The following is a 16,282-nucleotide window of genomic DNA, read 5'->3' as shown; positions in this document are numbered from 1 at the left end:
GGTATTTTAAGGAGTATATTCTCCGTGCTGAGAGGTGATATGGAGAGCGAAGGAGTCCATTTCAATTCGAGCAAATAAGTTAATAATAATAATAATAATAATAACAATAATAATATAATTAACATATAAATAATAACATCGACCACAACAACGAGGAGGCATAATAATAATAATAATAATAATAATAATAACAACAACAGCCATTAATAATAATACAATAATTCCTTGGAATAGTTCATTTAATGCACGTAAAATGTAGTCTAAGTATTCAGTAAATAAATGGCCTAAGCATGGTAAACCCTCGCTTTAACGAAAATATAACTGCTCAATGAACCATGGCTTAAATCATCTATAATTGGAGGCGAAGGAAACTAATGCAAAACGAATGGCTGACGTTACAACACAAAACAGACAATTAAACAAAATCTTTAAAAAAATAAATACATATTTTGCAGAACCCCAATTTCTTAAACCAGATTCTTGACCCACGTCAATGGTGCAACGTAGGCTATCTTAATGTATAATGATATATTAGGCCATGTACAATTCAAGTTGGGAATAGGCATGTCATACGATTCAAGTTGGGAATAGGCATGTCATTCGATTCAAGTTGGGAATGGGCAGGTCACTCAATTGTTGCCGTCAATATTTGCATCACATGGTCCAATGATTGCACATGATTTGTCGACAAATTCATTCATAACTCAAAAACACGACCTTCAAATCCATTGCCAATTTTGTTCTACACCGATTATAGCCCACCAACACCATCCACAAAAAATAGATATTATAGACCAGTAGTAGTTGCCTATGTAGTCTTCCACTAAAGTATATTTGGATAACTTTCTATCGAAATACACCAAAATATAAAGGGCACAGCTCGACAATATCAAATGCAAGCAACCGTTTGCGTTTGGCGCATGAGTGGACATTACAGTGCACTTGAATGAATCTGCTTCATGTGATCCGCGACTTTCTGGGACTTTCTGAGAGTGAACTAGAGGCGTGTCTAATGGCTTGTTTTTAAAGGATGTATCTCATTGCCGGTCAGGATTAATTTATATTTCAAACAAGATTCTAATAGACGCAGTGGCTGTCGGAGCGCACCTTCAGCCGCAGTCCAAATTGTTTCCATACAGGGGTCATGACTCCGAGTCCATTATTGCTCCGAAGCACCATTTTTCACTAAGCGACTCCTGCGCTATAGCGCTGCTGTCAGGAGGATTACATTCGCTCCACGCGACTCACGACGGTATGCTAGAACTATACAGTGGTTTACTACATATGGTTACATCCCAAATACGGTTTACTCTGCACATAGCCATATGTGGTATCTATGTGTTTAAATACTGAGCTTATTGTCAGCCTGCAGTGACAATAGGCCTATCTGTTACAGAGAGCGTGATCAACCAAAGTAGCAGCAGTAGCAGGCTAGTAATAAGGCTAGTAAAAGCTCCTGAATTCAAATATAATTTATTAACTGGAAAATATATGATGATGATGATGATTATTAATATATATTATATATAATAATAATAATAATAATAATAATATATATATATAATAATAAATAATACAAAACAATATATTTTTCTGTATAAACTACAAAAAATATATGGTTTTGTATTATTTTGTGAATATTCGATTGCGGTGGATTTCGTTTTGGTTTAGTAATTGTGCAGAAGGTTCTAGGACGGTAGGCTACATAAAGCCCACTATAACAGACCTGTTTGGATAGGTTACAATAAAAACGTCAGCAGCAAAGGTAGGTTTATGCTTCTGGTGGATTCAGTTTTACATTAGCCTACATTAGGCCTACAATGAAAACGATCTATATGAACCCTAAGCAAACTTCAGTTTTTAACTTTTCATGCAAATTGGGTATATCAAGAATAACAGTAATCTTCTTATGCCTGTTTCGAAGTTCAGTCCTTGAGAGCTATGATATGCAACAAAGAGGATTGTTTTCCTTTCGCTAAATGCAATGAACCTGGCAGCCTCTTTTCTCCGAATACGTTTTTACCTGAAATAAAATCCGCCTGACCTAAGACGCAGAGGAAGAAAAGTTTGAGGGAGAAGGAGAGTTGTTAGCGTCAGCACTCTGCACTATGTCATTGGGCAGAAGTATTTGACATTTGGAATTATCTGTAAATACTTCATTAAACTGTGTATGAGTTACCCCTTGTGCCTCACGGTCCACTTCTGGTAAGATTTACAAATGATAACATAAACATACCAAACAAGAAAATCAATTCGCGTTTGAAAGAGGAGGAGGGGAAGGAGAGGGGCTCCTGAGCTTTACGAATTTGATCGGCCCACTTAACAACAAAACCGCGGAGGTCGAGTAATGAGGGTTGGAACACGCGACCAATGTTTGGGCCAGGAATAATTTGTCCATACATGAACTGTCCTGCAAAAGAACAGCATGCCAGAGTTGCGTTGTTGTCAATAATTGCACAACATTCTTCATATCACTTGCTTCCTACTGCACGGGATGAATCAAAAGCCCTTACCTCAAATTAAGAGGAGAAATCATGGAATATCACAGTGTGCTAGATAGCCAGTGAGACAATAATTCTCCCAATGGTCAACTGGCCATCTTGATTGGCATATTATTGCTCACTGAAGGACTCAACAGGTAGTTTACTGCATATATTATGGAATGGTGTTTTCTGGATATTTTGTTTTCTGAAATAAGTTAGCAGTTGATAATGGGTAAGCCTACTAACAATAAGGGCAGGCACTAATGAGTGAGCGAGTGAGTATCTGCCAGACCAAAGGCACATCAGCAAAATGATAGGCTTACTGGTTCTTGAGGGTATGTGGTGTTTGGGTTGGGATTGGGAACATAAAGCACCAAATTAAAGCACCAAGAGATTACAACTTCCAACCCCCTCTCCTTGTCACACATTTACCCCTGTCAGTCTGTCTGTTGCCAATGCTGCCTGCTTTGTCAGCTCTGACCCCAAAGCCTGAAAGGGGACGTCAAGCTCAGGTATATGGTTAAAGGACCAGGAAACAGATACCGTTGAAAATGTATACCTATTTTTCAACCTAGGCATAGGGATTCATGTGGGCAAGGAGGTAGGTAGGGGAGAGAGAAAAAGAGGGGGAGAGGGGGGAAAGAGAGAGAGAGAGGCAGAGAGAGGAAAGGGTAGAGAAACAGAGAGATAAGGAAGAGGGAGAGAGATCTTATCTGTTCATCAATGGAGGAGGGGCCGGGGGGCGTTTATAGCTACTGATGCTGAAGCCATTTGAGTCGTCAAAGGCAAACTAATAGGGATCAAAGTCCACTTTAACTAAGTCCAGGAGACAGAACCACAAACACATTTCTAACTAATGAACAACACACAGGTCCAACATCAAACACATACATTGATGCACGAACGCACTCACGCACACATACGCACCTATCAATAATTGTGGCCTTGACTGAGGTCACCTGAGTATCTCTCAACAATGACTGAGAATTCTGGGAAAAAATGTCAGGCTCAGCATATATATCACTCTACATTGCTTTGTTGTGATGTCCAGTTGATCTGATCTATATAGATGTTGAAGTATTCCTACCATGAGTTTGATCAGACCCTGGGGTCTTCTGGCTCTGCATGGTCCAGTCCCAATCAGCATGTCACTGTCACAGCCGTCCCTCAGTTTTTTGTCTCAAATGCATCTGACACGCCTTTCCAAATACGGACATGAGAATTGCCTTGTGGGTAAGACAATGGCAGTGACGGGCAGTCTAGTTTCTGTTTGTGAATCCCCTCATTGGTGGAGCTTGCTGCCATGAAAGATGTCAATCATTGATTGATAGACACCAATGAGGAAGCTTCAAATCTCCCAGGTAAATCCCTTTGATTTGCTAAAGAACAAAAAGCTACATAAAAAGGGGTGAATCATTGAAAGCAGACACCTGGTTCCGAGGCGCCCACACGAGGAGGTTGGCGATTCCACCATTTAGGTAATACAGATTTCGGTTCCACAGGAGTGATTTGACCGTTTCATATTGTGTGTGTGTATGTGTGCGCGTGAGCGTGTGTGTGTGCTGTGGCTGATCCTGTGTCCCTGTGTGGTGGTGTGATACTGATCAATCCCTTGGTGAGGAGAGGCCAGGGTCAGAGGTCAGAGAAGTGCTGTAACCTCCTGTTTGTTATTGTTATGCTGCCCTTGGACAGGTTAACACAGCATTACACACACACCGCCGCCGCACCCCTCAGTCACTATGCACACAGGAGGAGAGTGAGGACAGGAGGAGGGGGCTGGAGGGTCACTTACAAATGTGTTGAAGGGACCCATGGCAGCTAATCTAAACTGCTGGAGTACTATCCCACTAAAGGGAGGAAAGGTGCCCAAATACTCCCCACATGCTGCTCCTTTTATCCTAGAATAGGGAGGGAAAAGAGACCCTGAGGATATTGGACATAAATTAGGCCATAGTATACTTTAGCCCCATTGGGACATAAGGCCATGGAGTGACATAAACAGTCAATAAGTGGACATCCTTCAATAACATTGATGAACACTGAAGGGACGGAGGTAGCATCCTAACATACTTGCGGTAGGCTATAGAACAGCTGTCAGGTGTATGGCACCATATCATGTCAACCCAGCTGAGGTATGCTGATTGCTACAGTCAGAGGATAAGTCTATAAGTCTATGTGCGTCAGAGGTATCCATTCCTTCTAGGATGGAGCAGGGTGGGGGCTGTTTGAGACTGATGGTTTGGAAGTACCCCTCCACCCCCCACCCATTTATCCATCCTTCAAAAGCCCACGTGGTCCTGCTAATATGGAACACATTGAGGGCCATGTAGTGGCCAGGCTAGGCAGAAGCATGCTGCATCCCAAATGGTACCCTATTCCCTACATAGTGCGCTGCTTTTAACCAAAGCCCATAGGGTTCTGGTCGAAACTAGGGAAACAGGGTGCCATGTGGGATACACTCGCAGATTGGGCTAAGAGACCTGGCGTGGCGCGGCGCGGCACAGCCACTTAATCAGACATTATTTATGAGCCTGGGAGGTTTAAATCAACACGAGCAGGAAGTGGGGCCAGGCCTTATGGCTTTATAACTGCTGTCATAATAATCACATACAGATATATTCATCAGAGCTCAGCCCCTCACAACCACCACATCCACTCCAATCCCTCCTCTACATGGTTCCTTCTCCTCTAGCACCTCTTTACTCGTTCTCTCACCCCTATAGTAACCATTCACCACTTGCAAGCTTTATGGTCCATCCCTAACGTTTTTCCAATTCATCTTCTAATTCCTCTCTCATCCTCATTCTTTTTTATTTCCAATGGTCGTGGAGCTTTCCCCATCTCCTCCTCCGCTCCTATCCTCCTCTCCTCCCTCCAGTAGAAGGTAGAACCTAGACATGTTTTTAGCATCACCTGGCTTCAGGTGCACAGAGAGGGATGTCATCCCTCACGGTACTCACTAAAAGGATGGAGTGATGGGGAAAAAGAGATATGTGTGCGTGTGTGAGACACAGGAGAATGACTGCCCCCTTGCATTGAGGATTTCAAGTTGAAGAAAACATGATCCCAACATTAGAGGTGAATGGGAAATGGCGATCTTTGAGGTCAATATTCGTGTATATACATATTTTTTCAGAAAACAATCATGGATAATTGCTTCTATTTCACCAGACGTACAGTACCAGTCAAATGTTTGGACACACCTACTCATTCAAGGGTTTTTCTTTATTTGTATTATCTTCTACATTGTAGAATAATAGTGAAGACATCAAAACTATGAAAACGAACTTATGGAATCAGGTAGTAACCAAAAGAGTGTTAGATTCTTTAAAAACTTTTTTTTATTTGTTTAAGTAGCCACCCTTTGCCTTGATGACAGCTTTGCACACTCTTGGCATTCGCTCAACCAGCTTCATGAGGTAGTCACCTGGAATACTTTTCAATTAACAGGTGTCCCTGTGGCACAGTTGGTAGAGCATGATGTTTGCAACGCCAGCATGGTGTGTGCAACGCCAGGGTTGTGGGTTCGATTCCCACGGGGGCCCAGTACAAAAAAAATAATATATATATATATATATATATTAAAAAAAAAATTAAATGCATGAAATGAAAATGAAATGTATGTATTCACTACTGTAAGTACTGGATATGGTTCCCACCGTGAAGCGTGGTGGTGTGATGGTGCTTTGCTTGTGACACTGTCAGTGATTTATTTAGAATTCAATGCACACTTAACCAGCATGGCTGCCACAACATTCTGCAGCGATACGCCATCCCATCTGGTTTGTGCTTAATGGAACTATCATTTGTTTTTCAACAGGACAATGACCCAACACACCTCCAGGCTGTGTAAGGGCTATTTGACCAAGAAGAAGAGTGATGGAGTGCTGCATCAGATGACCTGGCCTACACCATCACCCAACCTCAACCCAATTGAGATGGTTTGGGATGAGTTGGACCACAGAGTGAAGGAAAAGCAGCCAACAAGTGCTCAGCATATGTGGGAACTCCTTCAAGACTGTTGGAAAAGCATTTCAGGTGAAGCTGGTTGAAAGAATGCCAAGAGTGTGCAAAGCTGTCATCAAGGCAAGGGTGGCTATTTGAAGAGTATGAAATCTAAAATATATTTTGATTTGTTTAACAATTTTTTGTTTACTACATGATTCTGTATGTGTTATTCCATAGTTTTGATGTCTTCACTTTTATTCTACAATGTAGAAAATATAAAAAATAAAGAAAAACCCTTGAATGAGTAGGTGTGTCCAAACTTTTGACTGGTATTCTATGTCGTGGAAACAATTACTTTAAAATCACACACAGACAAAGGTAAAGGGATAATTTAGTTGCTAATGGCAACCTGCAGTACCTCTACGGCCTTTAACTTGATGTATTCCATGAGAGGGGGCAGCACTGAGCTAGCCTACAACGTCACTTCCTAGAGTAGCTCAAACTGCACATGCGATGTTCCCAAACACTCCTCCATATAGCAAGATGGTGAAACGCTGAAATGACACTTCCTGATCATCAAATGTACCACTGAGCATTCTCATAGGAAACAATGGGGTGACGTCATCGATGTCTTTGCCTATCGTGTGTGTGTGTGTGTGTGTGTGTGTGTGTGACAGGGAGAGTGTCAGAGAGAGAGAGAAAGTGAGTGAAGGAGCGAGAGGAAGAAAGAGAGAGGGGGAGGGGGACAGAATGGAAGGGGGGAGAGAGAGAGACAGGCAGAAGCAGAACGAAGGGGGCCAAAGAGGTTTGCGAAATTAAAACAAATGACAATCCTGACTGAGTAATACATGAGCAATGGAGCCCCTTGGAAAGCAACAGAAGCATTAGTGACTGGTTTGGCAGGGAATGGACGGAAGAGCAGATGGAGGGAGGAGAGGAAAGCCCTCACTACGCAAATGATGAGATAGAAATTGGTGAGACAGATCGGAACGTGCTAGAACTTCCCATGTGTTATTGATTAACTAAGTATCGCTGAAGGGATTTAGAGATTACAAAGTCTCACATAAAGGAGTTGGGCGGCCTATTCTTAATGCATACATGTAGATAAATGGTCAGGTAAATCCTGATTTATCAATTCAGATTTTAAGTGCAACGCTGATTTCTTTTACAGCCCTGTTTCAGTCAATACTGGTATTTACAAAATAATTTGGTTACAATGGAATACTTTATATTACTTTCCTCAGAGAATTCAACAGATTTGCTGAGCAATGATTTCCATTTTAGTGAATGAAACTAATGAGTAATTCATTATTATACTATTAGAAATTTACCAAAAAATGACAAATGTAAAAACCAGATAAGTCTACCACAAAGAAATGCATAACCTTCATTTCCCACTGGGCACAGACAACAATTCAACGTCTATTCCACTTGGTTCAATGTAATTTCATTGAAATGACATGGAAACAACGTTGATTCAACCAGTGTGTGCCCAGTGGTTTTTTACCAACACAGTACAGTCTCCAAAAAGTTCAGTTGAAGTCAAGGGGCAATACTTTTGATTACACAGAACAATATCCCCACTCTTGTTCAACTACAGACTTGAAGAAAAAAAATGAGTCTGTAGACAATCACCAGTACATCTGCTTCCCAACGAAATGAACCACACTCCACATTTGTTTGCCTTATTCTTGTCTGACCCCACAGCCTCTCCTGAGAGGATCAAGAACCTAACCCCACTCAGTCAAATAGAGGGAGGCTTTGGGGTGAGACGTCGGGTGTCTGAGTCACACAGAGACAGAGAGTCAGAGAGAGAGAGTCAGAGAGAGAGAGAGAGAGAGAGAGAGTCAGAGAGAGCGAGCGAGCGAGAGAGAGAGAGAGAGCGAGGGAGAGAGACAGAGAGAGCGAGGGAGAGAGACAGAGAGAGCGAGAGACAGAGAGACAGAGAGAGCGAGAGACAGAGAGACAGAGAGAGCGAGAGACAGAGAGACAGAGAGACAGAGAGAGAGAGCGAGAGAGACAGAGCGAGAGAGAGAGAGAGAGAGAGAGAGAGAGAGAGCGAGAGAGAGAGAGAGAGAGGAAAAAGGAGAGGTAAGAGGAGTGGGAAACGATAGCCCAAAGGTAAGAGAAAGAGAGCAGCCAAACACTTTTTTTTAAACTGATGTGGCACCTGGTTTCTCTCTGTGTGACTGTGAGAGAGTGCATGCAGGGGAGAAAAGGGGGAGGCAGCAGGGAAGGCGGGGGGGAGAGAAGGTCTTGCCAAGGACAAGGCCAAACCAGTTTTGTTTTGTATGGTGGGCTGCGGCAAGGGAGGTGGATTGGGGCTACGACTGCAGTCAGTTTGGTTTGTGGCTGCTGGCTTGGTGGTCTGCCTGAAAGCCCTGGTCTGAGACTAACTGATTAGCCCTTAATCTGAGGGGAGCCTCGAGGGAGCAGCCCCCTTCACCCATGCCCCTAGAATGCTGCAATAGGAGCCCCTTGAGGGAGCCATTCACTCAGAGCCCCTGGGAGGCTGTAATAGGAGCCCCAATACCCTGATCGTCTCCCTCACAGCCAGGGAGGCGGGAGGGAGGCGGGAGGCGGGAGGGAGGGAGGGCGGGTTGGAAGGGCACACACACACACAGGGTGTAGGTGAGGGGGGACTGGCACGGAAATGAAGGCTAAGCAGATGTGGGGACTGAGAGCAGGAAGTGACGATGTAAACAGAGTGCCAGAGACGCCAAGTACACTGAACTATCAGGCGAAGTCTTTCACCAGGTCAAACCGCTATATCAATAAGATATGTGTGTGTTTAAGGGAAAAGGTACGCCTTGCGTCATCCCACTTAACGTCCACGTCTACCACCCACTTAGTGTCTGGTTGGTTTGACGCTACGGTACCTAAATGAGTTTTAATTTCAGAGACATTTTTATTATCATGAATATTCAAAAAGCGGCTGTACCTCACACACGATGGAGATGAGATTAACTTGCAGTTTATTATTTATAGATGTAGAGTAATTGATATATTGGAGCATCACCTCTATTTGAAGGTCAAGTTTAGCTTCTCTTGTCTTAATTTGGAATCAGAGATAGGTATATTTACCTTCAGGGCGAGGATCCTTAAGACTAACAGCGCTTTCTGTTTCCTCCACTGAACCATATCTAATGTGAGTGGTTGGGTGGACACTTAAGCACCATAACCATTTCAGCCCACCAATATCAGACCTTAATTGACCCACTGCAGAGCAAGCAGCAGCTATAATTAGCTGTTATCTGCTCCTTTCTCATAAAGCATCATGCATGTACTCTGGAAGAGGAGGATTTCAAAGGACCGCTTGGTCCAATGAAGAAGGTCTCATCTTGGAGTGGGTTTTTATTTCCAGTTAAACAGGACAGGCAGTGACAGAAGAATCTGCATGTTCCACTGATGACTCAAAGTCCCCATCTCATCCCTGTTTACCCAGTCATAATATTCCCCCCTAATAGCGTCTGATTTAATGCCAGATTGCAGGTTAGTCATTGTTGACAAGAGTGGCTAAAGTGCTATGGCAATGAAAGGGCTGTGTAAACAACAGGGCACAACACAGGCCCGCTATTCAATCAATCACAGATTTTTTAAAACTGCATTGCGGGTTCATTCAGAATGTTTAGGCAACATTACACGTGTTAAATGTGTAATAGTCTTTTTAATGAATAGGAAATTATAGGCAGGCCAAAATGGATAGCCAGGCCAAACAATATACAGCCAACTGTCCACCAACAAATTCAACCACTCCAACACACACACACACACACCGTTGCATATATTAAAGATCAATTCGTATAGGTCTCTCCATCTCCATTTTTTGACCAGCGTTCCTGTACCTCTGTCCCACCCCAGGCCAGGTTGCTCTCTCTGCTCCCATGCCTGGGTGCTCCTGCCTGCAGCCACAGGCCATGCAGAGGAGAGGCTCTGTTTGAGGCCCCTGCCTGTCCAGCGTCAGGCTAAGTGCCTCTGACAGCCCACCGCACAGTATTAACTATGATCTGCCACCACAGGGCCGGGCACCGCCGAGCCGAGGGCCCAGAGAGAGGCTCCCTCCACTAGCTAGCTCCCTAACAAAGACTGCTTTGACCCAGCACCCTCATTGCCCACACTAATATATATTTACAGCATTTCATATGCACATATAGAATACAGTTTCAATAAATAATCTAATATGGCCCCATTCATATGGACCGGGCCCCCGGTCCTGCCTGATGTTCAGAAGTATCCTGGAGGGAATCTGAATCCACAAAGCCTTCAAACCCTTGATAGTGATGGGCAAAAGTTGAGGGAAGAAGACATGCTATGTATTGGCTGAGTGCAAAACTGTACAGTCAAATTAATTCAGTTTGATCATTTGAGTGATTATGCCTAAGAAAGGGATTCCTTGCTATCCGTGATCCTTAGGACATCCCTATCCCATTTAAAATGGTTAAGTTAAGGGTTAAGGTTAGGTAAGGGTTAGGGTAGGGGTTAAGGTAAAGGACATCCCAAGGATTCCAAATAGCACTAACAATGCTATTTCATCCAGATAGGTGGTCCATACCACTGTTTATCCTCTACAGGCCCTAGAGAGACTGCCTCCTCTCCGCTGCCTTGGTAGTTGCTACGCTTTCCTGAGGATGTGGGGAGACTGGGAGAGAGACCCAGCAACGGTCCCTTCAAAGGAATAAATGGGTCATTAGACTACAAAATTGGGACAGAAATAAATAAATGTTTGAGGGAGGATAGGAAGGATAGACAAAGTTACAGTACTTGACTGAAATAGGTTCCGCTACTCATTTGGTCTGCCTTGACTGTTTATATTTAGGTGCAGGAGCTCCGCAATACTTTGGAGCTAAAATTCTATAGGAGGAACAGAAGCTGAAGCAGTAGAACATTTGAGGTGCCGGTACTCAGTTCCGGTGAGCTCCTGACCAAGTCAGGAACTGCAAAGATACTGTACATAATGACAGCTGACTATGTTTAGTCCAACGCATTTCGATAAACAGCAGCTCTTCCTTCAGTATCAGAAGTGCTTAGTCGCTGCATGTAAAAAACCTAAAGCCACTTTTCCTGCCCGCATTTCCCATAATTACAGCCCCACAATTCACTGTTGAATAGTTGAGGTTTTTCCCTTTGAGGTGACTGGCTTTTATATAGCAACACGACAAACACAGTGAAGCTACGGCCATCCCCAGCCGTGTTCAAAGCTACAGTGGGAAGAGGACACGGCTGACATGCATTATTCCTTACAAAAGCTGCCTTTTGTTTGCTTTATGCTCAGGTCCCACAAATTGTAGGCTTTGTCAGTCACCATTTCTTTTTTCGGGTGCCTTTTTTCCCCTCTTCTTCATTCCCCCCATCCGAGACACATGTTGGTGCGGCATTGATATCCACACAGATGTAACGTCTGCTGCTGAGCTCATCCCTGCTATTGCTCTGTGTGTAGGTGGGATTGGGGGAAGAGGGTGCTTCTTTTCCAGGCATAATAACTCAGAAATGTTCCCTGTGACAATTGATTCCATATTAAGTAAGACAGATACACAGATGTTCTAAATGTTTGCGCCAGTACAACTTTTGCACTTGTTATTTTAAAGAAGGGAATAAAGATACAAAAACAAGGCTATGTAAAACATTTAAAAAGTGTTATTTATTTTGTTTCTATTCCCTCTGAAATAAAGACTAGTAAATCTCTCCCAGGGTGTTCACAATTTAAATAAAGAGGAATTCCAAAAAGTTCTCATAAGTCAGACATTTAGTGCATGTCATCATTTTTGGCTACTATTTCTACCATTCTGGGCCAATATCCTCCGCACTCTTAAATCCCAGCCCAGTGAACACACAATCCTACTAAACCCCAGTCCCTCACAGGATCAGGCTCCATTAGCTGAGTCACTACAGGTCAACACAACCACTGCCTCTGCTCTCCACTTCCCTGGATCGTGGATTGTGCAATTAGACATCATAGCATGTGCTCCTCTTAACCCCGGGGCTACACTTAGAGAGTCATTACTCTCAGTAATGTCAAGTGTGATCCCTGAGCTTATCTGCACCAACTCACTGTAGTGGTTGGACTGACAGGTCCAGGGGAGGTACGTCAGCCCATCAGAGGCAATGCTCCCCTCTTGTGCCTCAGAGGGGTAGTTCACCATTCCAAAATCAATGTTTGTCAATCCACATTCCTAAATGAATAGGAAACATGGTAACTATCTATCTAAAACAATGAACATAGGCAGTGCCATTCATCTAGGTTTCAGGCTTATATATGTATGTAGCTGTATCTATTGTGGGACTCACCAATAGACTACCTGAAACTTTGAGGTCTGCAAAATGCGATTTTGGAGTGAATTATCACTTTAATTCCAGTAACAATAGGTGAAGATGCATAACCTCTGTTGGGGATCTTCCTATGGAGCCAGAGCCATATTAAATATATGGCTCTATACGTAGCATGAGAGGTCAAACACAGAGCCTTTATACACCCTAATCACCAACCACCCCTGCTTGTTGGGTCTCATCCAGAGTGATAATGACTAAGGGGTGTGTGGTGGGATGTGGAGGAAACTCCCAATACCACAGCCCTGCTATCTCTGTGGGAGTTCATGATACATACAGACTGCACACAGATACACAATTTTGCAGTTTGGACAACAAGTGATAATTGTAAGATAAATGTTTTAAATAAAAGCTATATCCCCATTATAAACCTGATAGAGATATATTGAGTAATCAGTTTGGGGGAAGCTGTGAGGAATGCACCTCCACACACACACGGACCTCCCATGTATTCACACACACACACACACACACACACACACGCTGGTGGACAGACGCGCATATTACCACACTATAAATTCACCATACCGAAATGATTTGTGCGGACAGCCTCTGCCACACCCTAGCAGACTCCCTGACATCCTTCTGCCCATGGTCCCCCCCCCACCCCACACAGGCGAAGTAGAGGGGAAGAAGGGATAGGGAGGCAGGTCTGGTATGGAGACAAAGTGACGCGGTTGAGAATGACTATACGTCCCAAATGGCACCTTATACATAGTGTACTACTTTTGACTAGAGCCCTATGGACCCTGGTCAAAACTAGTGCACTATATAGGGAATAGGGTTCCATTTGGGATGTAGCCTGAGTCAGTCAGCCCCTTGCGTTTAGGAGAGCAGCGACAGACAGTAAGTGGAACCAGCTCAGTCACAGGTCAGATTAAGATACAGAGTGGAGGAGTGAGTAAGAGGGGTTAACAGTGACGGACGGACGGACAGACGGACCGACCAACCAAACACACACACACACACACCACTACAGCCCTGTGATGTCACCAATTAAGTCAGACAACCACTGCAATAAAACCATAGTCAATGCTAGAGAAGGAAGTGCATCAACAGCCAAACAACCATCCACTGATCACTAACAATGCTTCATCCTTAAAGCCAATGCCATAATAACCATGTTAATGCAGTCACATAACAAAGGTGTCTATGATATGTAGAGGGCTTGCCTAGAGAGATGGCCCAGAGAGTGGCCCAGAGGAGGTTACGGCCCTCCTGAAGGAGTGGTGACAGCAGACACCCTTTGCAGCCATGCTTTACACTTGTTGCCCTCTACTGGTCATACATCGGGACTACAGCGACTCCCCTTGACTGACGTGCAAGATAGAATGTCAATAAGGTGGACAGTGATGCTCCAGCCAGGCATGGCAGGCAAGACAGCGTAGGTACACACACACAGTATAAAATCTCTTACACCCTTGACAATTGAATACTGAAAATTCACTCCATCAATTTTGTTTAAAGCATAAAGTAAGCTGTATGTAAGGTTATTTGACCAAGTCATTATTTATTATAAACTTTTAATTGAAAAGTACATTTTCCCTCCTGTACTATAGCACATCCCGTTATTCACAGTAGTCTCTTTCAGTCAGGAGGAGCAGTCCAAAGAACACAGTGCTACAGTCGTATGAAAAGGTTTGGGCACCCCTCTGAGGCTGCATAATAATTTACTCTGTCGTCACAGAAAATGATCACAGTGACGTGCCATTCATTTTCTAATAAAAGCTGAGTACTGGGGGTATTGTCCAGACAAAGATTTTTAGTGTAGCAATATTAAGTTGTATGAAATTAAATCAGATGTGAAAAATAGGCTATGCAAAAATTTGGGCACCATTGTCATTCTGTTGATTTGAATACCTGTAACTACTTAGCACTGATTAATTGGAACACACAATTGGTTTGGTGAGCTCATTAAGCCTTGAACTTCATAGACAAGTGCATCAAATCATGAGAAAAGGTATTTAAGGTGGCCAATTGCAAGTTGTTGTTCTCTTTGACTCTCCTCTGAAGAGTGGCAACATGGGGGCCTCAAAACAACTCTCAAATGACCTGAAAACAAAGATTGTTCAACGTTATGGTTTAGAGGAAGGCTACAAAAAGCTATCGCAGAGATGTAAGCTGTCAGGTCCACTGTGAGGAACATAGTGTGGAAATGGAAGACCACAGGCACAGTTCTTGTTAAGGCCAGAAGTGGCAGGCCAAGTAAAATATCAGAGAGGCAAAGGCGAAGGATGGTGAGAACGGTCAAAAACAGCCCACAGACCACCTCCAAAAACCTACAACATCATCTTGCTGCAGATGGTGTCACTGTGCATCGTTCAACAATTCAGCGCACTTTGCACAAGGAGAAGCTGTATGGGAGAGTGATGCGGAAGAAGCCTTTTCTGCACACACGTCACAAACAGTCGCTTGAGGTATGCAAACGCACATTTGGACAAGCCAGCTTCATTTTGGAATATTGTGCTGTGGACTGATGAAACAAAGATTGAGTTATTTGGTCATAACAAGGCACGTTATGCATGGCGGCAAAAGAACACAGCGTTCCAAGAAAAACACTTGCCACCCACAGTAAAATTTGGTGGGGGTTCCATCAGGCTGTGGGGCTGTGTGGCCAGTGCCGGTACTGGGAATCTTGTTAAAGTTGAGGGTTGCATAGATTCCACTCAATATCAGCAGATTCTTAGGAATAATGTTGAAGAATCAGTCACAAAGTTGAAGTTACGCCGGGGCTGGATATTTCAACAAGACAACGACCCAAAACACTGCTCAAAATCTACCCGGGCATTTATGCAGAGGAACAAGTACAATGTTCTGGAATGGCCATCCCAGTCCCCAGACCTGAATATCATTGAGAATCTGTGGGATGATTTGAAGCGGGCTGTCCATGCTCGGCAACCATCAAACCTAACTGAACTGGAGATGTTTTGGAAGGAGGAATGGTCCAAAATACCTTCATCCAGAAACTCATTAGAGGCTATAGGAAGTGTCTAGAGGCTGTTATTTTAGCAAAAGGAGGCTCTACTAAATATTGATGTGATTTTTCTATTGAGGTGCCCAAATTTATGCACCGGACTACTTTTGTTTTGACGCATATTGCACATTCTGTTAATCCAATAAACCTCATTTTACTACTGAAATATTACTGTGCCCATCAGTTATTTGATAGATCAAAATGAAATTGCTGATCCAAACAACCAATTTATTTATAAATGGAAATCATGGAAATTGTCAGGGGTGCCCAAACTTTTTCATGCCCTTTAAAAGTGCACTATTTCAGACCAGAACCCTATGGGAGCGGGTCAAAAAGTAACACACTATTCAGGGAAAAGTGTGCCATTTCAGACACAGTCTGAGAGGAGAGGCAGAGCAAGAGGGATGGATGGTGCTGGGAGATAGAGTCTCCAGACCAGGATGATTTCCTTGCCACCCTGACGAGGAAGCAGCTAGGTAGCTCCAGAAGTACACTCTCAAAGTGGCCTTTCTTTCAGCAGACAGAATGCTCACACAAGACCTTACACCACAAA

The 16,282-nt window shown here is 43.5% G+C and overlaps 1 protein-coding gene across 1 annotated transcript in view; it reads right to left on the bottom strand.

The window, feature by feature from the left end:
* The window catches only part of LOC106586344 (DNA-binding protein SATB2), a 72,196-nt gene extending 68,546 nt beyond the window's left edge, over positions 1–3,650 (bottom strand). Inside the window, exon 1 of the mRNA XM_082968978.1 lies at positions 3,571–3,650. The gene's annotated coding sequence lies outside the window, so the exon portion shown is untranslated. The remainder of the gene's footprint in view (positions 1–3,570) is intronic.
* Between the last annotated feature and the right edge of the window lie 12,632 nt (positions 3,651–16,282).

This window comes from Salmo salar, chromosome 25 (genome assembly GCF_965601325.2).
Source record: "Salmo salar chromosome 25, fSalSal1, whole genome shotgun sequence".
Classification (NCBI taxonomy): domain Eukaryota; kingdom Metazoa; phylum Chordata; class Actinopteri; order Salmoniformes; family Salmonidae; genus Salmo; species Salmo salar.
The sequence above is the reverse complement of the archived record's forward strand: the minus strand, read 5'-3'. Positions and strand labels throughout refer to the sequence as shown.